This window comes from Halichoeres trimaculatus, unplaced genomic scaffold (assembly GCF_033239565.1).
Source record: "Halichoeres trimaculatus isolate MK-OKI-2021-1 unplaced genomic scaffold, fHalTri1.1 fHalTri1_scaffold_2, whole genome shotgun sequence".
Lineage (NCBI taxonomy): Eukaryota > Metazoa > Chordata > Actinopteri > Labriformes > Labridae > Halichoeres > Halichoeres trimaculatus.
In genome coordinates, this window is record NW_027437180.1 from 4,353,622 (window position 1) to 4,378,668 (window position 25,047).

Genomic DNA, 25,047 nt, shown 5'->3' on the forward strand with positions numbered 1-25,047 from the left:
CTTCCAGGGCCTGTACTATGACCTATTTTATGATCATTGCCATAGGTGTGAGCCAGGGTGCACACTTTACCCCAAAACTAACTCAAACACAAATAACAATTCATCAAATTGGGTCAAATCACCTACACTGAAGTCTGGTGCATCTTTTGAAATCAAATGTAAAGCTAAGTATTACAATTGAAAGAAGCAATTACATTTTAACTGAAAAAAAAAAAAATTGCATGATTTTTTTCAACAAATTCAATTCTTTAGAGATGTGTCTGACCAACTTACAGTTGGTGTACACCTAAAATACTTACAAATTACTTGGCCACATATATATTCTCAAAGTGGGAGGAATTATCAAATACTGAGACCGGTAAAGTTGTTCAATTAACAGGCTGGGTTACTGTGGTAGAATCAGGATACATATCTTGTATATCAGAGAAGCTTTAAAGATTTGTTCAGAATTCATCCTTTAAGTATGATTTCTTTTACAATTTGAATGCTAGATTCAAAACAAACATTTCATATGAAATGTTATTCATTTTAATGTTGAACAGCCACAAAGGGCCTGTATATTATGCCTTTGTGACGAGATAATAATTAGCCATTGATGCAAGTAAAAAGCGATGCTTTTTACGATTGTTGTAATCAGATTGTATATATCTACAATGACAGCAATACATAAGCATTACTTCTGTCAGTTTCTGTTTTTAGTACTTGTATATACATGTAATCTTTTTTATGGCCTGCGTGCCTTTTTGCATGGCAATGGCTTACACAATTTTAATTTGTAGACTGGAACTATAGTAAGGGAAAGGGGATCTGAGAAATCCATTAGATGTATGATTGGCTGGTTATTTCATAGAATGAAGTCTTTGAATTTGCTTGTGTATGGTTGGAGGGGTTTCTGGCTTTGAAAATGTTTATAATATCCCAAATAATAGATTACAGACGCACACATGCCAGAGGTTCTCTTTCCACCAGGACAGAGACAATAATATGCCTTCACAGGATCATCTGATGCATTCTTGTCAAATTGAATCCAAACTTTAGATTTTATTTGAGATCTGTGACAAGAGTGAATCTGTCCCCCTATGAAATCAACATCATGCTGGTAAACCCAAATCTCAAAACCCAAATATGAAATAACCAGCCAATATATCATCTTATGGATTTCTCAGATCCCATTTCCCTTACTATAGTTCCAGTCTACAAATTAAAATTGTCCAAGCCATTGCTATGCAAAAAGACACGAAGGCCATAAAACAGATTACATGTATTTATAAGTACTAGAAACAGAAATTGACTGATCCGCAAGGCAGAGAGAAAAAGACACCAGTCCTGCCGCAGACTCAGTTGAGGACTGAAAAATCTTGGGGAAGCAGTCACTCAGAGTACCATCCATTGTTTTCTGACTGAGAAACTGGGTCTGAGAGCATACAGAAGACAGAGAAAGCCTTGCATTACCAAACTGCAAAAGGAGGAGCAGCTTGCTTTTGCAAAGAAGTATGCTAAAATGACCCCAAGAGACTGGGAAAACTGTTTTTTTTTCTGATGAGTGCCCCCTCTACTTATTCCCAACTCCCAACAGCCAAAACGTCCGAATTTACACTGACAATCCAATGGAAGTACCACCTTCTGAACAGATCAAGTTTAGTTCCCATTGCATAGTCTGGAGGCGATGTCTTCTTCAGGGCTGTCCGAGTAGCATGTTGTACCCCAGGGCACCACCATCAATACTGAGTATTATGTTAAGAACGTTCTCCAGCCAGTGCTACTTCCCATACTCACCAGAAAGAAGAAATTGGGCCCTATCACAGCTAGGAAGATGTTCAACGGGCGGGCGGAAATGGTCTTAGTGCAGGATGGTGCCCCTGCGCACACTGCTCGTATACCTCAGCAGTGGTGTTCTGAGCAGCTTCCTGGCTTTCTGCACAAAGAGGAATGGCCACCCAACTCCCCAGACCTCAACTCGATTGAAAACTACTGGGGTATCCTGAACAGTCGGGTCTCTCACAGCCCACCCCCTTCCACCATGAGGCAGCTCAGTGCAAGTGTTGTGTGGAGAGGGGCAACATTGAACCCTCTGTTCTGAAGAATTTAGTACATTCTACGCCCGACAGGCTGAGGGCAGTAATTAAGATGCAGGGGGGCTACACTGGCTTTTGAATAAATGCATTTTTTTGAATATTAACAATCTGAGTTGACTTTTTCTGTGGTGCATGAACTTTTGGGACACGGTGTACACATGAGGTCAAAGGTCAGCCCCACAGTCTGTGTGGACTTGTGAAAACACTCAGTGATGAAGATTCCTGCTTTTGACACAGCTGAGCTGCACATTGATGCTGGAACAGGGTGAAGCTGCAGTGAGGACTTTCTGTCACCAGAGGGCGCCAGTGACCATCAGTTCCTCTCCTCAAAGCTGAAGCATGAGACAATGAACTGAACAATGTGAAGAGACAAGTCCATGTTCAAATTCTGTTTCTTGTGATAAAAGCAAACAATCAAAGCGTCTGTTCACCAAATGTTCCTCTCTTTGTTGACGAGTTGGAGCTACAGGACATAGACAACCTCTGTTTTCTCTCCCCCTCTCCTCCTCCATTCATTGACTCCATCAGGAAGAACCAGACAAATCCAAACCTCTTCAAGTTTTGGGGTCCACTTGATGTTGATGGTTTTTTGTTCAGCCTTTGTTAAATCAGGGAAATATGGAGCAGGGGCAAATTTATAGACACATACAGCTCAGTGATGACTCATTAGATATGATACCACTGATCTTTAAAAGTGTTCAACCTGTTCTATCACATTCTGACCAGTGACAGTAAATTGATTTAGCACTGAATTTACAACAAAGGATAATTTATCAGTTTAAACTGATATAATTTACCAAAGAAGAAATATTACTGTCCATACACATTTTAAAGAATGTGTGAGATACAACCCCCTCCCTAAAAGACTCACCTTAATGGGTTCATTAATTGCGGGTGCACAGCGACATCTCACACCCAAAGACGCTGCTCTGAAAGCATGGCATCATGCAGTTCCTTTACCAAGGCATGCTGCTGTAATTATACACTGCCCCCTGCTGCTCACATAGGCATGGTGCACATGGTGTAAAGGTCACTGCTGATATAATTTCCCTTAAGTGAAATATTCCTGTGAGGAACAGAAGTTGCAATTTGTGAATAATAGCAGGAATAACAGCAGGAGGGTCTACCTGGAGCCACTTAATGGTTTTAAAGTCTTATCTAACGACGTGTGCTTTAGACTTTCTTATCATTTGTTATACATTCAGGAACACCTAAAGTCTGAATCAGTGGATTGTACAGGCATTTTATCTTTTTTGATGACTTTTTATCTTGTGCTTTCTTCTGTTGAGTTATTGATAGAGGAGCTGGTTTTGGCCACAATAACAATAAGCTGAGCCCTGATGTGAAGGTGTTTTTTTTAGATTAAATTAAACTGAAAGCGGGATTAAAGAAGTGGATTTGGAAAAAAAATAACAAAAACAAAAAACAGCCCAGTATAAATGTTTTCTCTTTGGTTTCTATTTGTTTTTGTCCATCAGTTTTGGCTGAAGTAATATTTGTAATGTTCGTTTTCCTGTTTGCCTTAAGCCGCGTTTCCACCAAGTAGTCCGGTCCAGTCCAGCACAGTTTGGCAGGGTTTGGTACTGTTAATCTTAATTCTTTGTGATTTCCATGAGGCTCTTTGTTACAAAGAACAATCAAGCTTCGTTTCAGAGAAGTCTGTGTGCCGCCAGGAGAAATGCAGCAGCCATTGTCGCATGATAAGTGACGATTCTTTTGAACAGTGGCATCGTTAGGCCTAATTTGAGGGGCTGAAGCCCCCTCTAAAGTATCAACAAGCCCCCCTAAATGATTTGAGGTGATTTCAACATACTACTCACACCTGCTGTCTTTCTTCGCGGGAGATGTGAAATCGCGAAGGCGCCGTGTCTTTTGTATAGCTTTTTCAAATGAACGGTGAAAACCGATTGATAGTCGTGACTGAGCTGTTTGTTCTGAAACGTGCAGGCAATTTGTATTCAGTAATGGCCTGCAAACAAAGGGCTGACACAGAGCAGCGAATCAGGTATTTTTGTTCACTGAAAAGCGCTGTTCAAAAGAGTCGACACATTAGAGAACGTTACGAAACAAAGCCTCTTTTTAATAGTGGAAGGAGATAACACTTTGATAGCAGAAGCTGGCTTGACTAATGAGGTAAAAACGACTCACAAAGGGCACTCAAGACCGTTTGGAGGGCTGAAGAGTTTATCTGATGAGGCAGAGACAGGCTAAACTTTCATATTGACTCCCTGCGTTTGAGCTAAGCTAGGAGCGGTGGGCAGGCTTTATCTGTCTCTTCTTCCTTGTTACTGGACGGACAGTCAAAAGGATGGAGGCTATCTTCTTGTCATGGACTCAGGAGTAAAGCAAGACACAAGAAGTCTTTATTAAAGCCATCAATGTAGAATGGATAACAGGAAGTTTTTCCAAAAAGTAAGTATTTATCACTGATGGTAGTTAACAATTGACTCCAGCCCCCCACTAACAGTAGTTAATGATTACTATTATCATCATATCATTATGATGACTATAACAATAATAATACATTAACAATAATCACTCTGCCATCCCTATTGATCTGTAGGAGTCAGGGCAGAGGAGCACAGGGAATGAGAGGGGAGAGACCTCCACTGGAAAGGTGAGTCTAAAGATAGAGTCATTTGTCTGTAGGACACTGAAAATAAATAAGATAAAATTTGAATAAGTAATATGGTAAAAATGAGGTAGCCAAACACTCGATGGGTAATAAAAACAGCTAAAGCAGAGCAGGTCATGAAATTAGAAGTGATAGATCTGGTCTGAAAAGGAGAAATAAAACAGGTTAAGAGGATTTGAATAAATAAAATAATAACAATAAATTATTCTAAATATAATCAGCTAAAAGCTAGACTAAAAAGGTAGGTCTTGAGTGTACTTTTAAAAATATGAACAGTTGGAGCTACCCTCAGGTCTTGAGGTAGGCTGTTCCACAGATGGGGCACATAATAATAGAAAGAGGCTTCCCCAAGTGTTTTAGTTCTAACTTCAGGTGCCATTAGTGGACTACCTGATGACCTGAGAGCCCTACTTGGCTCAAATGATAAAAGCAAATTTGATGAATATAAAGGAGCAAGACCTTTAAGGGATTTTTAGACTAATAAAAGAACCTTAAATTCTATTCTAAATCTTTTCTAGTTACTCATGTGCCAAAATTTTATCAATCTGACTTCAAAATACAAAACTGTTATTGTGTTGTCTGCAAAAGTCATGGCATTAGCCTCTATGCTGAGCAGTCATTAGCTCTTTGTGTTGTGTTTCGTTTGTTACACATTTGATCATTTGCATCTCCTGGGGCTGAAGCCCCCCCTGTCCCTAAATCCTAGTGACGCCCCTGGTTTTGACCAATCAATAGTCTGTAGTGTTGTATCCACCTTCTGAGATCGGATCAGTTCAGTGTGGCGCCCATACGAAAGGGTGACAAAAAGTGGGACGGCTCTTCTTGGTTATTTGGCAATCTGTCCCAGGAGCATTCAGTGGAAACGCCGTAAAACACGTGCTATGTTGAGATGAACCAAACTGAACCGCTCGTTGGAAACGGGGCCTAGAGCCTCATTTCCACCAAGCAGTCCGGGTCGGTTCAGTACGGTTTGGGACGGTTTGGTACAGTTAAGCCTGATCCCGTTAGCGTTTCCACAGCAAACTGTGCCCTCTCGTGGTAGGTGGCGTGTGAGCGGGATGCCCGAAGCCGCAGCTAAAGCTGTAGCAGCTTACCCTGCAATTAAATCCGACAAAGAAGAAAAACGTGACACAGTAAAAAAAGAGCATAGACGGAAGACATGCAGCATTCCGTCCTCTCTGTGATTGGCATGTAGCTCTTTGATACAGAGAAGTCTGTGTGCCACCAGGGGTAATACAGCCGCTGTTAGGGAAAGTGACGATTCTTTTAGACCAATCAATGGTCTGCAGAGTGTTGCTCCACCTTCTGAGACTGGATCGGTTTAGTCTGGCACCCATACAGAAGGGTCCCAAAAAAGTAGGCGGACTTGTCTCGGTTTTTAGGGATCTGTCCTGGGATAAGTCAGTGGAAACGGCGCAAAAAGCGTGCCGTACCGAAATGAACCGAACCGGTCTCCTTGGTGGAAACGCGGCTTTAGTTCCTGAAGATTTGTGTGTTGTGTATTTGGATTCTTTATTTTCAGTTTACTATGGAGTCATTTAGTTACTTTCTTCATGCTGTGCTGAAGTGTGACGTGTCACCTTATAAACAAACTCAGAGCTACCGAGAGAGGTGTATGGTCAGTAACTATAACAGGACATTAAGATTAGAAGCCAGACTGACAGATAGAGAGGGAAACAGGAGCCCTGTGTGTCAGTTTCCCCCCAGCAGTCTAAACCTATAGCAGCATGACTAAGAGCTGGTTCAGACCTGATCCAGCTCTATCTGTAAGCTTTATCAAAAAGGAAAGTTTTCAGTCTACTCTTAAGGGTAGAGACCTCAATTGGTAAGTTATTCCAAAGAAGAGGAGCCTGATAACTAAAGGCTCGACCTCCCAGACTACTTTTAGAGACCCTAGGCACAACGAGCAGACCTGGTGCTGAGAACACAGGGACCTAGACAGATAATGCTGAACAATGAGCTCTTTAAGACAGGATGGCCTGGTGCCATTAAGCGCTTTGTAAATCAGAAGAAGTGTGGTGATCTTTCTCACCAGGGTCTGGTCTTGCCCTGAACTCCCCTGCAGTGCAGGCTACACTCCCAGGGTGCATCTCAATGCGTTATCTTCATGCTTCCTCCGTCCTATCTCCTCCACGACATCAGAAGTACTTTCCCCGTGGCCATTTTGAAGACTGTCCCAAAGCGATAATTGCGCTCAGAGGAGAGAGGAGAGAGGATGGAGGAGACTGATCGGAGGAGCTATGAGGAGACACGAGAGCTGGCTTTGTGGAAGTCTTTTCACTGACAGACACGCCCCCATATGGAATATCACTCTCTGATTGGAAGCTGCAGCAGCTCAGACTTCACATGAAACTTCACAAACACAACAGAGTTTAATGAGAGAAAAGACGAGCTGAAAACAGGCACAGAGGATCGTTCAGAAACTGATCATAAATCTGGTAATAAAGTGTTTGCTGTGAGTTTAGATCACAAAACACTGAACACAATCATCATCAAATCAATAGAACAGAGGATTAATACAGAAAACTGACTGATCAATAATATCTTCCTGAGACACAATAAGGTGGGTTTTATTAATAAGCCTCAGAGTTCACGATCAGATGGGCTCTAGATAAAGGCTAAATAATTCATAAATAGTCTCACAATTACGCATTTTACCGGAAAAGTGATCCATGAGCTTCTAAACAGCACACAGAATAAACAGAATGCAGCTTTTCTTCATGGTAACGTGTTTAACTGGTTAAAGAAACAGACAAATCTCTGTTACTGTGTCTGTTTGATCAGAGTTATTACAGCGCACATGCCCAGACGCACAGACAGCTGTTAGAGCTGACTGACGGATGATCCAGAGGTGATCAGCTGATGCCATCATCACTGAAACACGTCGCTTCATGTGACGCTCCGAAGGAGAGGATGTCCCATTGCTCTAAAAACATATCTCCTCCATTCCTCTCTCCTCTCTTCAGTTCCTCGCGTCTCTCTCATGCATCTCTGGTGGGAGGGACTAAGACGCAAGTGAACGACGCAAGTGGAGGAAGGAAGGATGGAACTTTGGAGCTTTGAGACGCACCCACAGGTGGGCTTTACACGGGTACGAATTTCTACGACTCCGGTAAAATAAACTATCGATCTGGTGATATTGACACATAGAGTCGTGTATTTGTCCATGACTCTGCATCTTTTTTGAAAACGGGTCTGCAGGTGCGCTTTTCTCTTCATGCCGTACTTGGTATAAACAGATAAGTCCGGAAAAGACTGTGACCTCATAGTACCCCTCCTACTCCCCGCCCCCCACCCCACGTTGTCACACACAACAACAACAACAACAACAACAATGGCGACAGGCGGACTGATTCTGATATTGTTCCAGCAGCTACAAGTATTGCTTCGACCATTATATCAACATTTTCTGTGAGAGCACGAACAGCTATGGCAACAACAACAAGTGCTCATGCAGAGACACAGCATGTTACGTGTGCATGAGCACTTGTTGACGTGGAATCCGCCTCGGAGCAGAACCAGACGGGCAACCCGACCACAGTTTTGCGTTGTCATGTAAATGCACAAGCCTATGCACAATACGATGTGTAAACAGCGATACATGTTTCGATGCCGACGCCAAGACGATACGGGGCCGTCCTCGTGTGAGGAGGGCCCCACAGTCTCTCCCTCATTTCACACCTGCACCGGATTCCCCTGCACACCTGCCTGCAATCACTAACACTTTGTGGATTCACTTTAGGACTGCTGCAGCAGAGGACAGACGCCAGAGTATTTCCACTCATCCTGTGTGCCTCCACGTGGTCCCTGCTCTTCAGCCCAGCCACACCCACGCTGCCAAAAGCTCTCACTCAATCACTGGATTCTGGGATTTGCACCACTCACACCAGTGTAAATAAAATCATTGTTAATCGTCATAGCTGTCTCCTGTCTGCTCTTGGGTCCTGCTCAACAAACTGGTTAAAACCGTAAGAAGAAGAATTTTCAACTCTATTCTAGATTTTATTGGTAATCAGTGTAGAGACGCTAACAATGGAGAGATGTGTTTCTTCCTCACAGTCCAAGTCAGTACCCGAGCTTAAGCGTTCAGAACCAGCTGAAGGGTCCTAATAGACTTATTGGGAAGGCTGGATCCAACCTGGAGGAAACAAGAGCATGGACTAGTTTCTCAGCATTGCTCTGAGACAAGATGTGTCTAATTTTCCCAATATAATGAAGTTGAAAAAAATATGTTCTTAAGACCTGTTGGATATGAGAGTTAAAAGACAGGTCGTGAGTGAAAAGAACTCCCAGGTTCCTGACAGTGGTGCTGGGAGCCAAGCTGATGTCGTCCAAGGTGGTGATGTTGTTCAAGAAAGCTTCTCCGAGATGTTTAGGTCCAAGAACAATGACTTCAGTCTTCTCTGAGTTCAGCAGTAAGAAGCTCATTCAGGACCTTACGTCTTTGAGGCAGGCTTCAACTATCTAAATGGAGTTTGCAAATGAGGCACACAGATGAATGAACTTGATCACATCAAAGCAGAAGAAAAGAGAAAATATTTGAATAATGAAATAATACATTAGAAAATAAATAATGAAAGGACATGAGGATTTTGTAAGATTATAGAAACTTCCTGATACACATGCCAAAATATTTAATATGAAATACAATAATTAATGAGAGCCTTCCCTCACAATACTCAGGTAATAGTCCAAAATAAGGAATTACATTTAACAATTTTTCCCCCTTAGTGTAGCAGCGGTTCTGTGGCTGCTAATATATTCAATTTGAAAAAGCTATGAGAGATGGCAGCCATCTTTGACATTTGCCAAACCATGATACTCAAAAACTCAATATTTGAATAAAAGTTGATTTCTTACACAGTAGTGACTTAAAATAGCAATAGAAATAACATAAAAAAGAAAAATATTAAAAAATATCAAGACCTTCAAAAAAAAAAAAAAAAATTTGGTTGTGGCAGTTTTTGGAAAAAGAGCTGAAAAACACATTTTCTTTCTATCTGGTTTCTTAACCCTTGGACAAAAATTGTTTCATAGACCCTTATCTCCAATTTGGAGCAGAAAACAAAACTTTTGCATTAACCTTGAAATGATGGAGTGCCAGAGCACCCCACTAAATTTATTTTAAGATCTCACTTGTCAGCTCTGCCAACCTCTGCTTCTCCTTTCTGCATTCCTGCTCCTAAACATAAAAATGGCTTCAGAGGTGCAGGTCTACAGCTCCTGAGAACAAAGGTGACCCATTATAAAACCACAGGATAAAAATCCACATGTTGGTCACTATGGAAACACATTTCACCACATACATGTGCAGAAACAGACTCGATGTTGTCAAAACCAAATTTCTGTCTCATACAAATAGTCAGTGCCTCCGAAACGCACCATCCCTTTGGCTTTGTGTCAGCACTGCAATTAAAATGTTTAGATGTTTTGTCACTATGACAGAGGACCATTGAAACATCCCTCATGTCCACCTCTCAGTCTGAGCCCAGTCCTTCATTGACAAAGGTTACTGTTCTCATTTTTCTGTCAAGCTAACAGAAAACAACTATATATCAAACTGGATTAAAAAAAGAAAAAGATTCTACAGTAAGAGTAGCCTCCAGGGTCTGACATCATACATTGTGCTCATACTGCCAAGGACATTGTAACCTTTTCCAGCAACACACATAAAGTCACTTCTCTGCATCAGAGTAAATAGAAAATGAATAAAGCCCAAAATACCATAAAATAAACACATAAACACAAAAAACAAAGAAAATCATTTGTAGCCTACAGCGCTGTCAATAAAGCTGGAGTTCAACAACTAACACTTCTTCACTGGTCGCTGTCCTCACCCTCCTTCTCCTGGACACCGTCCCTGCTCTCCTGACCAATCACACGCTGTTGTCTGTCTGACCACAGATTCTTGTTCACATCGCAGTCTGTTTTCACAATCATGCACAGAACCTGTCATCCGTCCTCCTTTGAGTTATAGTTTCACCTGACTTTGATCTGTCAGTTTATCATTTATCCAAGAGATTCATACATGGTATTCATTTGGTTATGTTGACGACTAATTTTGACAGTTGAACAGACTATTGTGCTTGAGGTGACTCGTACAATGAAATGATGCTGATATTTTTTGGAGAGACTGACTGTTAGACTGAGAATCAACCATCAGTTCAGATCAACGAGATGTATTCACTGGTAAATTGTTAAATCTAGGCTAACTGTGCTAACTGTAGGCTTCGTGTACTTGGTCCTTTTCAAAACTGAACAAAAGCATTTGCAAATTGATGAAATTAATGAGAAATTCAATTATTATGTGAACAATTGCCAAGTAGTTTGGAGGTTTGTCCATGTTGTTTCGATAATGTAATTTCTGTTTCAAGAAATGAGCCAAACCAACGGAGAAAAACTGTAATACCACAATGGTGTTAAATGGACACTAAGTTGGTGTACATTGTTCCTTCGTTGGTACCACTATAATAATCACCCCAAAACATACAGAAGAAATACTGAGAGATTAATTTTTTTCTTCAACATACACAATGTGAAGGGTGTAGAGTAAATCAGTGTCAAATAATAACTAATTAATTTGTCAACAGCAGAATGCCAGCATTCTACAGGAGCAAAAGTAAAACTTTGAAAAAGACATCTAAACTTACAATATGTGAGTTTAAAATTAAGTCTGGGCACCACCCAATTTTGGAGAAAACAGAGAAACTTAAGAAATGTTTACTGTCAGACTTCTGTGATTTAATTAGTTGTAGGATTACCTTAATCATCAAGTCTCAATATCAACAGGCTGAGTGAGGAGCGGTGGCAGTGACAGAGATGACAGAGTCCCACAGCAAATGTTCTTGGAGGGTCGGGATGATGGGGAGGCTGGCTGCAGTTCAGCTCCATCAGAGATCAGGAATGAAAAGAGAAAGAGTTCAAAGAGTTGAAGAAAAATCCTCCAGAAATGAGTCTGAGAGTTTATACTTCAACATCAACATTTATTGTTTGACAGAGCAGAGAACAAAGATCTTCATCCCTCCTCTCCTCTGTCAGGTCATGTGACTCTCAGCTGGAGTGTCTCCATTGAAACACTCTTCTTCCTCACATTCAAACATTTACAGTCAAGTTTACATCTCTCTCATGATAACAGCAATAATAAAACCAATAAAATACAGAACAGTCAGAGCTGAGCTGAAGCCTTCATCACAATAATCCTTAGATAACACAAATACAAACAAGACTTCCTATCAATGATGAGCATCTAAACAGAGCAAACAGAGTTGAAGCACAGAGCAGAGGAATCTTCATATGAACAGCTGTGTTTCTCTCAGAGCCAGCTTCAGCTCTGATTGTTGTTATCCAGCAGCAGTGTTTGTCTTTGTTCTTTTCTGAGCAATAAGAGAAATGAAAATCACTTTGACACAGAGCTTCTTAGACTGACTTAGAAACTCACTGTGGACACAAAGCTGGAGTCTCCAGGCTCTGTGCTGAGCTTTAGACATCTCAGGGTCTCTGTCTCCATCCTTAATGCAAAGTACTTTAAGGTCAGGACGAGGATCACTAAAAAGTTAAGAACAAACAACAACATCACAGCTGCTATCAGTCCCTGTTGCCGAGAGAGAGCCATCCTTCCTGGACCCCCTGAGTCTGGTTTCTCAGCTTCAGTGCTACGGGGGGTCTGGTTCCTGGCTGGTCCAGTAGTAGAGGGGGTCTGGTTCCTGGCTGGTCCAGTAGTAGAGGGGATCTGGTTCCTGGCTGGTTCAGTAGTAGAGGGGGTCTGGTTCCTGGCTGGTCCAGTAGTAGAGGGGGTCTGGTTCCTGGCTGGTTCAGTAGTAGAGGGGGTCTGGTTCCTGGCTGGTCCAGTCTTAGACTGAGTCTGGTTCTTGGCTGGGTCAGTTGTAGAGGGGGTCTGGTTCTTGGCTGGTTCAGTAGTAGAAGGGGTCTGGTTCCTGGCTGGGTCAGTTGTAGAGGGGGTCTGGTTCCTGGCTGGTTCAGTAGTAGAAGGGGTCTGGTTCCTGGCTGGTCCAGTCTTAGACTGAGTCTGGTTCCTGGCTGCTGTAGAGAGACCAACAGATCAGAGTCAGTCATGAAGAAAAAGTCAGTGACTGCAGATAAACTCTAAAATGTCCTCAACAGGAAATCAGAGCAGCCCTTTTCTCTCAGGTTCTTCGTCCTCTGAGGACGTCTTTGTCTCTCTGGATTCATCCTATCAAATGTTAGCTGCTGATCTCTGAACCTGAGCTGATTTGATTTTTCTTTGTCTCCACAAACGTTCACTGACTTTACTCACCAGTCACTGTGAGGAGACATCCGTCCACACCGGAACCAGAATCTGTTTTCACTCCACACCAGTACTGTCCTGAGTCTTCAGTCCTGAGTGAGGACACATGAAGTCTGATCTGTCCCTCTCTGAGGAGGTCTTTGTCACACTGGAATCGTCCTGAAAGCTCCCCATCCCTCAGTGGGATCTCAACTCCATCCTGGAGATCAAACAGGGCTGAGACTTTCCTTTTTTTCATCATGGCACAGAAAACATAGAGACCTTTCAGAGAGGGGTGAGGTTTTGGTGTGAAGGTCCAGTCCAGGGTGAGGTTCTACTTCTCCTCAGCCTGATAGGAGCTGTGACCCATGTTGAGCTCTAATCCTGTAGAGGAGACAGAGAGGAAAAGAGAGGGGCAGAAAAACACTGCAACATGTGAGTCTTTACACACATTTTCTCATCAAGTGTTGAAGTCTTTCACTCAGTCTCAAAGTGGATCTCCTCTTTTCTCTTTGTGGAGAATAAAGTGAAGGTGGACACTAACCACAGACACAGCAGCTCAGAGCCGTGAGCAGCAGGAACCTGGAGACCATCTTCCCCCTGAAAACACACACATGAGGTCAAAGGTCAGTCCCACGGTCTGTGTGGAATCATGGGGTGCTTCCCAATGTGCCAAAATGCAGTCTCCTCTCTCCTCTCTCCTCCGCGACACCGGAAGTACTTTATGAGCAGCCATATTGGAGGACATTCCAAAGCGCCAAATGTGCTCGGCGGAGAGAGGAGAGAGGAGAGAGGAGACTGAGCTGGAGGAGGCATAATCGAGGAAACTCAAGTACAGGCTTCGCGGCAGTCTTTTCACTGACAGACACGCCCCCTTGTGACATATCAGTGCCTGCTATAAAGCGTCAGCTGTCCTCATGTGTGAAACGTGAGCTCCATGGAGCAAGATAAGCTGTATAAGTGTAAAGCCTGGCTCACACTTCAGGATTCTCGCCCCGATTTGACCCAGATTCCGTTCTCCCGACAATCAGGGAAGAAATCTGGTCGGGACTAACATCGGCCTCGACATTCGGCAAAGATTATCTTCTAGTGTGAGCTGTTGACAGATGAATCTTTAGCCCCACGATCGTCTCTCAGACTCGTCGGCCGCCCTGATAATTTTCAAACATGTTTGATATTTATCTGGATGATTACATCATTCATTCTCACTGAGGATGACAACAGAGAATTAGAAAGAGCCCCAGAGACCAGACAACAGTCAACAAATTTAGGCTTAAAGTGAAACTGAAAGGCTCCGGGTCAGCTGACTGTGCGCTCCACTGGCTCACTCCAGCCAGTTCAACAATGTCTTTAAAAATAACACATAACCAAGCCATTTTCATACAGTAGCAAACTGTTGTTTTATCAGTGATGGGTGTGAGATCATGCCATTATTGGCTGATACAGCAACAGTTTCACCTCTGTCCCTCTGCGTGCGCTTAATGGATGAAAGGCACCGCTGCAGACAGCTCCGCTTCTCTCTCCTCCGGTCCCACCAGTGCGCTAAGCAGTGCTTATAGCAGAATAAACACATTATTTATGAACACAAAGTGGCCCCAATATAAGAAAAAAAAACTATCAATCTGGGCCTGGGAAAACGTGACATTTATCTTTTTCATTCATGAACATATTCATGTTTAACTGATCTAAAAGTGAATATGAATTTTCTGCGGTCGAGCGCCCAGTTGTTTACATTATTTTCCTTAATTTAGTTTCTCCCGTGCATTCAGACCGGTTTATCAAGCTGTGATGCCGTCATCACTAAAATACGTCGCTTCATGTGACGCTCCGGAGGAGAGGACATCTCAATGCCCATAAAATGAACCTCCTCGTCTCCTCTCTCCTCTCTTTGCTTCCTCGCGTCTCTGGCATGCATCTCTGGTGGGCGGGACTAAGACGCAAGTGGACGAGGCGAGGATGGAACTTTGGAGCTTTGAGAAGCATCCATAAAAACACTCAGGGATGGAGAATCCTGCTTTGACACACAGCTGAGCTGCACATTGATGCTGAAACAGTGTGAGCTCCAGGCTGAACACAACCAACACACTTGAAGAGCTGTGTGAAGCTGCAGTGAGGACTTTCTGTCACTAGGGGCGCCCTTCATCCTCATTTCAAAATGGTGTTGAGCAGAGTCTTATACCCTCTGTGTACTCTCCTCACTCACAGTTACAAAACACCATCACAACAAAAAGTATTTTCCTGTAAAATAGCGGTATTTTCTGCAAAACTCTTTGCATTGTCACTATATTGAAGGTGTCTGACAGTAATAATTTAGGAAAAACCTTTCAAAACTGTCATTTTATCTAAAATTACATGCTAATACTGTAAATCTGCAGACATTTATCTTTAGTTATACGGACAGAGTTTGTTTTTATGCATAACAAATTTGCTGTTGTACTTGGGACAAAAAGTATTTTCACATTAAAATGCTGTAAATTGACTGTAATTTTACAGTATTTGTCTGGAAACTTTGCTGCCAGTGCCTTTACTGTTTTTTTTTTACAGATTTTTTTTTTTTTTACAGTGTACTTGAAAAGTACAAATGCTACCATGTTGAGTCTACAAGAAATAAAATGATCGTCTATTTCAAGGTATACAAGTGGTACTGATATGATTCAAATCTAAGTGTTTTTTTAATCACTACGAAACAAGTCTGATGTATTTAGATTGATGTTTTTACCAATACAAATAGCTCCAAGGGTATCTAGGAGTGCAAATTGTCAGCATGTGCTTTATCTATGTTAGAATGATGAGGGGGTCCTTGAAATGTTTGTTACCTGTGAGGGGTCCCTGGCCCAAAAAAGTTGGAGAACCCCTGCTCTGGCTCTCTGTTGCTTGCGCTTCTCTGTCTGTGTGGCCCTAATGGTTGGGATTGGTCAGCTGCCTCTGAGCCCTCTCCTTATTTGTGCGCCTTCGCAGCTCTTAATGAGAAAAACCTGGGTTGAGTTACTGTGTTACAGGTTTTCACAGTTCTTCACACACAACAATGGATAATTTGACACAGTTTGCAAAACCCTCACTTCATGTACCAATCGCTCATTTTGACACAGCTAAACACTCCCTTCTTTACACTCTGATGTCAATTACACATCACCTTGTTGTCAAAGCTGTACATGCAATGGTCAGTTATAGCACACACACCTCATTTGAAATCTCAAAGCATCAACACACAATTATTCAAATCTTTTAACACCCAGATCAGGAGAGCAATTTTCAATCAGGAGAACTGCAGCATAAAAGAGCAGCGAGCCCCTGCTTTGTTTTGTGAGCACTGAGCAATGGACAACGACAAGCAGAGAAGGAGAGGGGCAAGAGTGAGAGGAGGAAGAGGAAGAAAAAGAGGGGGAGATGGAGGAGTGAGAGGTCGAGAAGTAGGAGGACAGGGAGGAGGGGGAGGAGGAGGGCAATAATTTATAATCAGATCCGAGCCACGATTGTTGACCATGTTCTGAATCATGGTCTGAGCATTAGAGAGATGGGCCTGAGAGTCCAGCCAAACCTCAGCTGTTTCATCGTGGCTGGACTCATCAGGACCTTCAGAGTATGAATGAATGAATGAATGAATGAAAGTTTATTTTGAAAATGTAGAAGAAAAAATAATGTTATGGAAACAGCCAACAAAAGAAAGAAGAGAAAAGATAAATAAATATGTAGTAATAATAATACTAGTACTATTTTAAATCCCTAAGTTACAGTCTTTTACATTTTCAAAAAGGAGTGGAAAGAAGTTTAACTTATTTTTTCCACCCCCTCTCCAGTTTTAATTGAATACTAAATGGTTATTCAAGCTTGTGTCTATTTGAATATATACACACATAAATACACGTATACATACATACATATACACATACATATATACATATAAACATATATATATATATATACCTACATATACATACAAACATACATACAATTTTTATACAACCATGTGTATACCCCAACATATCTAAATACATTAATTCATGCACATAAGCAGCCCAGTGATCAGACAGTCCTATCATTCAGGGCCTCGAGCTGTCCTGCCCTCACACAGCGGTGTTTAACTCCCATCCTCCAACCTGTATTTTGTGAGAATCACCTCCCTGTATTTCTTTTTGAAATTATCGACATTATTGCATTGTTGTAGCTCTATAGACAGATTGTTCCAAAGTTTGACCCCACTGATTGCTATTGAAAAGGATCTGGTTGTGGTGCGTACAGACGATGTTTTAAAATTCATTTCTCTCCTAAGATTTAACCCTCCCCCTCGTCCCCTAAATAGTTTTTGAATATTGGCAGGTAATAAGTGGGATTTGGCCTTAAACATGACTATTGCAGTTTGGTATTTCACAATATCTGAAAATTTAAGTAGCCCTGACTGTAGAAATAGTGGGTTGGTGTGGTCCAGGTATCCGACTTGATGAATAATTCTTATGGCTCGTTTTTGAAGTATGGATATTGAATGCAGTGAACATTTGTATGTGTTGCCCCAAACCTCAGCACAGTAACTTAAATATGGTAAAACCAGAGAACAGTACAGTATCCGGAGTGATGCATGATCCAGGACGTGTTTGGCTTTGTTTAGTATTGAAATGCTTTTTGATATTTTGCTCTGAACATGTTTAATGTGAGGTTTCCAGCTTAATTTGTCATCGATTGTTATTCCAAGAAATTTATTTTCATTAACTCTCTCAATTTGCACCCCATCTATTTCCAAGTGAACATTCATGCTAGTACTCCTCTTACCAAATGTCATTATTTTTGTTTTGGTTAAGTTTAATGATAACTTGTTTTCATTAAACCACATTTTTATTCTATCCATTTCCGAGGCAACAACTTTCATTAATGTTTCCAAGTTCTCACTGGAGAAAAAGATGTTTGTATCATCTGCAAATAATACCATTTTCATGACATATGAAACATTACATATATCATTGATATACAATATAAAGAATTTGGGTCCCAACACTGACCCCTGGGGGACACCACAGGATATGTCTAAAGACGAGGAGCAAAATTCACCCAACTTCACAAACTGCTTCCTGTTCCTGAAGTAGCTCTTCACCCAATCATGTACCACACCCCTGATCCCATACTTTTCCAGTTTTTTGAATAATATATTGTGATTAATAGTGTCAAATGCCTTCTTAAGGTCAATGAATACACCTACTGCATGCTTTTTATGATCTATTGAGTAAGTTATTTCCTCCAATGATTCTATTAACGCTTGAGAAGTTGATCTGTTTGCTCTAAAACCATACTGACAGTTGGATAGTAGTTTGTGTTTGTCTAAAAAGCTGTCCAGTCTACTGTTAAAGAGTTTTTCCAGAATTTTAGAGAATTGTGGTAGAATGGAGACAGGTCTGTAGTTTGTGAAGTGGTGTTTGCTCCCCGTTTTGTACAGCGGTATAACTTTTGCTATCTTCATTTTATTTGGAAATGTACCAGTTTGGAATGATAAGTTGAATATGTATGTCAATGGCTTAGAGATTCCCCCAATAACCCTTTTCACAACACTCATGTCAATGTCCTCACAATCGGTGGAGAGTAGAGAACAGGTACCACAGGAAATCTATTTGCCTTGTGTTCTCTACTGTACAGTGATACTGTATCAATAGAATACAGTGTGCTGACTGTAGTTTTTACCAACATTTTCTTTAGAAATGCCCGTGCACTGAAACACTGTCAATTAAAACAATGATTTGCTGCAGACTTATGTGATATTTAATGTTTGAAGAAGTGGGCCTACACAGACATTTTCTAAAAGAAAAAAAAAGGGGTAAGTTTCACAAGCCGTTACCATTTATATTGTGTGTTGCATTTCAATAATTGGGTTTTCAGTTTTGCACTTCAGTGTGCTGTGAATGCTTTGTAGTGAGCAGCAAATGCTGAGCTGTGTGTATCAATTGAGTGGTATGTGTGTCATTGGAGAATGTGGCTGTGTGTACCAAATGAGAACATGAGTCCCATTTTTGTGAACAGTGAAGAGATTTGATGGCAAAGAGTCATCTTGACAAGGGAGTGTCAGGTTCAGCACTTTGTGTGTGAGGTTTTCAGGTTTGTGTGTACAGTTGTAACGCTCAGCCTATGGCCACCGCATTACATCAAAAAAAGGGGGACTTGTTAGTGGGGCATGGTAGTAATTATATACTCTATGATTTGTTTTGTCAAACTTTGAAAATACCCCGGAAACCTCTCCCCATTTTTTAAATAACTAAATGCCACAACCATAAATCATGATATAAGTGTGTGTGTGTGTGTGTGTGTATATATATATATATATATATATATATATATATATATATATATATATATATATATATATATATATATATATATATATATATAAACTTCATCGCCAGGCCACCTTCTTCAATGCCCGTGACAGCGGACGTCTCAATAATTAAATTAGAAAAAAAAAAAAAATCAAAATATTGTTCAAAACTTAGACTTCATGAAACTGAAATTAAACAAACAACCCTCAAACAAAAACCAAATTTTCCCCGGTTAACTATGTTGACAGTATCCACCCTTTTACTTTGGTCATTCCACTGTACTATGTAGTTTATGGGGCCTAACTTTCTCATCACTGTGGCTGGACCTGACCACTTGGGCGCAAGCTTTGATGAGAATTGATCAACAGCTTTAGAGAGTGGGTGAGAGCAAACCCAGACCTGGTCTCCCGGCAGGAGCTGTGCACCTCTCCTGCAGGTATTATAACTGAAAGAACTAGATATTTACTTAGAAAAACCTAGGTAAGTTTTTTCAAACGGAAATTCTGAATAAATTTTACAGAGGGCATATCTAGGTAAAATTTATTTTAACATGAAAGCAATTTCTACAAGAAAACTCAAGTAGACTTTACTGGCATCTTTAAATGTTTGTATTGAACTTTATTCTTTTATAATCAGCATTTTTACTTACACTCACTATGCATCAAACTGCAAAATTCACTTAAAAAACAAATGTCTATTCAGAATCTTTTCTATTTGTTTATTGAGAATGTATTTAGGAGCTATATTTAAGTAACATTTGTCCAACATTTTGTGTTCTTTCATAGCCTTTGTTGTATGACATACTTGATTTACTACAGATTAATAAAACAAAACATGAAGCAGCTGTGTTTTAACAACACCACCTTTATTTTCCAAAACTTAATAAACAAAACTTTTCTGAAAACCTTTTCTAATTTTCTGAATGGATAAGTCTTTTCCACTATTTTTGCCTAAAAACTTAACATCTACTTCTGCTCTTAGGCCTTTAATTCACAAACATTTTTTAACCAACACTTCAAAAGAAAGCTGACATGCAAATACAACAGCGCCTTTGTGCATTGTCACTGATGGCCATTGAGTCTGAGCTTGTCAGGAAACTAGACTTTAATGAGACTGTGATGGAGTTTGCAAAAAAAGAAAGCAAGAAGAAATCTTTCTAAGATGGTAGGAGGAGAGATGGAGCCGAGGAGGAGAGACAGAGCTGAGGAGGACAGAGACAGAGCTGAGGAGGACAGAGACAGAGCTGAGGAGGACAGAGACAGAGCTGAGGAGGACAGAGACAGAGCTGAGGAGGAGAGACGGAGCTGAGGAGGACAGAGACAGAGCTGAGGAGGAGAGACGGAGCTGATAGAGGTCTCTCTGTGTGTGTGTGTGTGTGTGTGTGTGTGTGTGTGTGTGTGTGTGTGTGTGTGTGTGGGGGGGGGGGGGGGGGGGGGGGGGGGGGGAGCTCCTCCAAGAATTTGTGCCCATGGGCCCCTGTCTTCCTGGTCCAGGCCTGCTCATGGCCATCCAGGGTAGGAGTAGGAGAACTCTGTTTTAAACCCTCCTGCTTTAGATTACTTTAATGAGGCATAGCTATTTTTTCCACAAATTGCAACTTCTTTTGTACACAGGAACATTGCACTTAAGGGGAATTAAATCAGCAGGTGACCTTTACACCTTGTGCACTGTGCCTCTGCGAGTAGCAGGGGGCAGCGTATAAGAATGGCAGCAAGCAGGTTTTTTCCTTTTTCTGTATCTCACTTATTCTATAAAACCTGGCAACCTCTTTGAAATCTTATCGTCATTGAAAAACGCGCGACGGAGCACAGTCAGTAAGGGCTTTGACCTGACCATCAACAAGAAGCAGGAGTGCTGATCTGAAGAGGTGTACGGAAGCGCACTTTGAGGAGGGTAATGTTCAGATAAGTCTGTTTTTTGTTAGTTAAACTGTATAATTCGCATGCAGCTCTCGTCAGTGTGGAGTTATTAATTCAGGACAAATGTTTACTAGCTGTGTGGGCTTTCAAGACACGGTCTGCGCTGAAGTGAAAATACCGGTTATAACATTTGTTGCCATATTTTACCGATTTACTCATTTTAGATGACATTTCTGATAAATAGAACTGTAACGCAGCTAAATTGCGCGGCACTTCAGCTTGTCTGAGCACCACGAGAGCAGTGAAGGGTTTTGTTTACTTCGACCAACAAGTTATCAGTTTAGCAGAAAAGCAGCATGTAGCATGGTGTCCATCAGAAGCTGGAGTATGAAAACGCTTCAACGCGCTCTTTCATGGCTGCGTGGATGATGCGTTAAAGGTTAAAACACGGAGAGTTAAGCGGCCGTACGTCCGGTGGAAAGAAGAGAAGCTTTCTGAAATCATAAAAAAAACAATCACCATACATATGTTTTCATATTTTCGGCTGAGAAAAAAACGTCTGCCAACATAATGATATGCAAACACGGTCTTTTCTTATAAATGTCACTTCTGCCCGTTCAAAAAAGTTTCTAAAAACTGTTCATTAAGTGTTTTGATCCGTGTTTTTGCACGTAAACGTCAGCAGAGGGGTGTCACAGCAACGTGCGTGACCCCTCAACGAGACAAACAGAAGAAAGCTGTGACAATTGTGTATTTCTTTATAAGAGTGATGGAACTAAATTTAAACTAGAATCACATTGGTATTGCAAATTAGGTATGGCATGAAAGGGACATAGTTATATATATATATATATATATATATATATATATATATATATATATATATATATATATATATATATATAATATTTAATAGTTTCAAAAGTAAAAAAAAAAAATCCAGTAAGTATTTAGTTTCATTCATTTATGATGTAGCTCAAATTGTCATTATGTTGAAATGCTGACTCAACATTTCAACATATTGTTCTCCTGTGACTTTATTCTTTTGCTTCTTCTTCTTCTTCTTCTTCTTCTTCTTCTTCTTCTCCTTATTCTTCCGTACGTTTTTTGGTTCGCTAAAACTCCTTCAAATTTTGTCTGATTTTCACCATTCAAATTTTAAACTATTCAGCTCCTTCTGGAGAAGCGTGCTATGACTCTTCTCATATTTAACCCTTCAACTTTTTGAATTATTCAGCTTTTTATGAAAATTATTCCCCATCTGAAATGCATTGGAAACTTCAGCTTCTCTTGAAAAATCTCCTTCAACTTTCAGAAGTTCTAGCCTCCTCATACTTCCACTTACAGTCCTTATTTAAACTTTAAAATATTCAGCTATCTTTCCACTCTTCAGGTTTTTGTCTGCTCTTAAATCTCTTTTACTGTTTTTGAGATTTCACTGTTTAAGCAACATAAACTTTTCCCACTTTGCCCTAAAATCTCAGCTTCCTAGAGTGCAATCATCGTTAGCTAGAGTGGGACACACTCTTGCAGAATGGTTGCTGCTGTCTCTGGAAGAATTGTCATAACTTCCGAAATATTCACAGTAGAAACTTAAAAAATACATCTAACAGTTGCTAGTCTTGTGCTGCTTCTGACAAAGTGGTTTTTAAAGCAAAAACATCAAGCACTTTATCACAAAATGACCAGCTGTCATGAAGTTTTTACACCCTCAAGCCATCTCCTCCAATGTTAATTCCTGAGGAGTTTTCTCAAAGATCAGTGGAATTTCCCTCATTTGCAAACTGCTCTCAATGACACAGTTCTGCATCTTCATACATGAAAGTTGCACCTTCAGCTTCCCCAGGATCTTGTGGTTCTTATGGTGTGTTTATTTTTATTGTAGCGCTCACGATTTTGGCAAGATTCAGACTCTTGCTTCACCACAAAATGCCCAGAGTAACACATGAGCAGGGCAAAGTTCTGCAGCTGCACCTTAACGAGCATTCGTCTCCTTGACAGTCTTTCATCTCACACAGCTGTATGTACTAGCTCATCAAAACAGTCAGGGACAAAAACACACATGTACTTCAGTTATTTATAACACCATACCTCCCCCTTTGACTAAATCTACATGCTCCACTATTCATACAACTTTTCCCACACCCTATTATTCTCAAACTGCTACTTTTTCTTCTATTACTAGTGCTTCATTAATCTCTGTACTGTTTTGTCCCCTATTTCTCCTACCTCTTCTCTCCATTCCACATTTTCAGCTCTGGTTCACATCTTAACCCCCTTTTTTAAAAACTTTTAAATGATTAAACTTTATTTAAAACATTTTACCAACAAAAACAGAGACTGAAAGAATCTTCTGATCCACTGCAACTCCTTCAACTTCAACTGCTTCTACCTTCTGCAGACTTTGACTTAAAGACCTCATTCACACATTAAACTGGCCCTATTACCCTTAATCCTATTAACACATTAGTCATCGATTTCTGCTTTCTTCTACATTTTTGAAGATTTCACTTTTTGATCTTTCTCTTATTTTTATTATTATATTTTAACTCTTTTAGGATAATTTACATTTCCACTATATCTATTAAACCTTTCATCTCATGCAGCTGTTTATACTAACTCATCAAAACATTCAGGAACAAAGACACACATGTGAGTGTGCTCTTTCTGTCCCTCACACATCCCAGACCTTTGCATGCAGTGACATTTCCATCACTACTTCAGTTACTTAAAATACCATACCTCCCCCTTTGACTTAATCCTCATGCTCCACTATTCATACAATTTATTCCACAGCTTTTACTGCTTCTTCTCCTACTATTAGTGCTGCATAAACCTCTGTACTTTTTTTTCTGCTACTTCTTATTCTCTCAATTCCACATTTTCAGCTCTGCTTCACATCTATAGCCTTTTTAACTTTTAAATCATTAAACTTTATTCAAACAATTTTACCAGCAATGACAGACACTTGAATAATCTGCTGATCCACTAAAACTCCTTCAACTTTAACTGCTTCTACCTTCTGCAGACTTTGACCTTAGACTGTTCACACATTAAACTGGCCCCATTATCCTTTATGCTATTTACACATTAGTCATAGATTTCTGATTTCATCTACGTTTTTGGAGATTTCACTGTTTGATCTTTCTCTCTTTTTTATTTTTATTTATTAACTTCTATAGGCTTATTTATATTTCCACTGTGTCCACTGTCTTTATCCACTTTGTCTTCGCTTTGTCATTTTCCTTACCTATTCTTTCTTCACTTTCTCTCAACTTTTCTTTTACTTTCTATTTCATTTTTTCTCTTCTGCCTTTCTTCTTCACTTCTACATCACTTTTACCTCACCGTTTTTCTTAACTCCTTCTTTACTCTGTCTTCACTATTGCTCCCTTCCTCTTCTCTCCTTATACACTCCAAATTTTCAGTTCATACTTTGTTCAGCTATTTAGCTATTTTCTTTTACATTTTCAGCTTTTTCCGCTAGTATTTTCACTTCTTCAGCCTCAGCATTTCAACGCATTTCCTGCAAGGAAATGCAATTTCCCTAGTTAATATTGTAGTTATCTCATGTAGAAAAAGCATTTCTCCTTGATTTAATTTAAAAGTTTTAGCATGATTCAAATCCTGATTACAGCTAGGTGTCTGTACCATTTGCCAAAGTGTATTTCATTTTATGTTTATTTATTTATTTTTTATTTTATTAGTGTATCTCACTTCTCAAAAGAAATTACCCATCCACGAGTCAATTTACTTTCAGCTTGATTTTGAAATTAGTAATTGGGTGAAGAATATTGAAATTGAGGTCTAATAAAATCTATTAATAATAGGAAATGGAGTGTAAAATAAAAATCCTAGATCCTAAACTATGTCAACAAGGGTGCTGCATTTTGTAAATATGAGCGCCTCTCATGGTTTTAACCAGGAAAAGGTTAACCAC

The 25,047-nt window shown here is 40.4% G+C and overlaps 1 protein-coding gene across 1 annotated transcript in view; it reads right to left on the reverse strand.

Annotated features, from left to right (window-relative positions):
• LOC141810945 (NLR family CARD domain-containing protein 3-like) overlaps positions 1-25,047 on the reverse strand; it is a 482,659-nt gene that overhangs the window by 424,809 nt on the left and 32,803 nt on the right. The gene's annotated exons all lie outside the window — the stretch shown is intronic.